Source organism: Morone saxatilis, unplaced genomic scaffold (assembly GCF_004916995.1).
Source record: "Morone saxatilis isolate NCDOM2014 unplaced genomic scaffold, NCSU_SB_2.0 Contig24, whole genome shotgun sequence".
NCBI classification, from domain to species: Eukaryota; Metazoa; Chordata; class Actinopteri; family Moronidae; genus Morone; species Morone saxatilis.
The window spans coordinates 18,530,324-18,532,347 of record NW_023339807.1 but is presented as its reverse complement, the minus strand read 5'-3'; positions in this window follow the sequence as shown (position 1 = coordinate 18,532,347).

Here is a 2,024-nt window from a genome sequence, read left to right as displayed (position 1 = left end):
CACACACACATACACTTCTATACAATGCGCCATAACAGGCGGCCTTCTGAAAACGACTGTATACAGATACTGCATCCCACTCCATTCCACTCCATATCCTCCATACACATACACAAAATACCCCGAGACAGACTGAGAAAAAGAGAGCCTATAGACCCGCCAGCCATTAACGACTGTGCCATATACTGTAAGTCGGAGAAACTGGGGAAAATGGAGAGAGTGAGAAAGGGGGAGGAGAGGGTGAGGTGAATGTAGACAAAAATGAAATGATGCCATAATTATTTTGATCGAGAGGGAAGCGGGGAGCACAAAGAAAACAGGCACTCTGCCTGTGCAGCCGCCAAAGTGGAAGGGGAATTAGAGGCAGATGACTGCTATAATTCCTTGCCTGGAGAAAACCATCCATTTCACAAAGCTCAATCTTTAACTGGTGGAGACAGTGGGAGCAGTGTGTGAGAAGGGAGGGGGTACTGAGGATGGGAGGGGGGGAAGTTGACCAGAAGCTATTGAGCACTAGATGCGAGAAAATTGAATTTTTTTAAAATTGCCAAATCATCTTGTCTACTGAACGAAACTCATATATAATTCTTTAACAACATTGGAGTTTTTAAGCCCAAAGTCCCAGCAAGTATCCAGACTTTATGAACAAGCTAACTGTCCTGCTTTGCTTTCCCTGTTGGGTGGCCTGCCAATAATTTGTAAATGAAAATAAGCTTTTAGCGATTATTTTTTTCCCCTCTCGCTGGAATTTTGAGGGAAAAGGTGTCTCTCTTTTCTTTTCATTTACTCTCCATCTCCTCCTTCCGCTCCGTTCACCTGTTACCATCCTCTCCCCTCTCCCTTATATCTCTCTTTCTCTCTGTCTGTCCCCCTCTATCGCTCCTCCTTTGTTGGCTCCTAATAATGAAAGGATTAGTGTTGGGCTGCGTTCCCGACAAGAAGAAATGAATATGACTTGCTAAGGCATTAAAGAAAAGCTTAATTATTTTAGAATGTCATTAAGAGGATAAAAAGGTTTAAAAGTCTTAATAAGAAGGGCAAGAGGAGTGATAGCAAAAGGAGTGAATGAGAAAATAAAATGGATGGATATTTTTTCTGAATGCTACCACACATATGCAGATACATGCACACATTCATACGTACAGTAAACATGTTGACAGAACAAGTATACATATCTCTGAATTCCTTATTTGTATAAAAAAAACAACAGCAACATAAATTAAAGGAAACTTTTAAGAAATAAGAAAACAGTTTACTATTGAAACGCATTATGAAGCAACTATACTAACACAGAATATTAGCCTATAGAGGTGCAAAGCCGAACAAACTACTGTCCAGTGATCTTTAAAGAAAAAAAAAAGAATAAAAAAAATCATTTGTCTTTATGAGAAACCAGAGGTCTTATTGATTTTTTTATTAATTATTATTATTATTTGAACAATTATGATTGTTGTTAATGTTATTATTATTGCTGTTGTTATTATTATAATTGTAAATGTTAAAGAAATGTACACTTCCCATGGTTTGTTTTTGGTTCTACTGTAGAGAAATTGCTGTCTTTTTTCACTCTTACCTTTCCTCTCTATCCCGGTCTTTCTCTCTTTGTCTCCTGTGCCTAGTCGTCTCTTCTCCTGTCTTTCACTCTTGTTTATTTTAGAGTCCATGTGTCATTGTTGATATATAGCTAACTATTTCTTTATAGGGGAAAGATACAAAGCACGACAAAATAAAAAAGAATCCAAAAATACCCTTTGGGATCAGACTGGTTTTTGGATGTGTTTACTGTGTAATTAGCAGGTTCTGTGTTTGAAATCCTCCAAAAAGAGAACAGGAGACAGAGCATATGATTAGATCAATGGGGAATAGTGGAGTTATAGGTGGGAAGATAAAGATGAAGGCGGTGGAGCCGGTTATAACTGGCAGCTCATTCAGAATAAATAGAATAAACAAAACAGAAGGTTCTGTGGCGCCGCTAATGAATCATAAGAACAGATAGCGGGGAAGAAAGGGTGACAGGAGGGTTT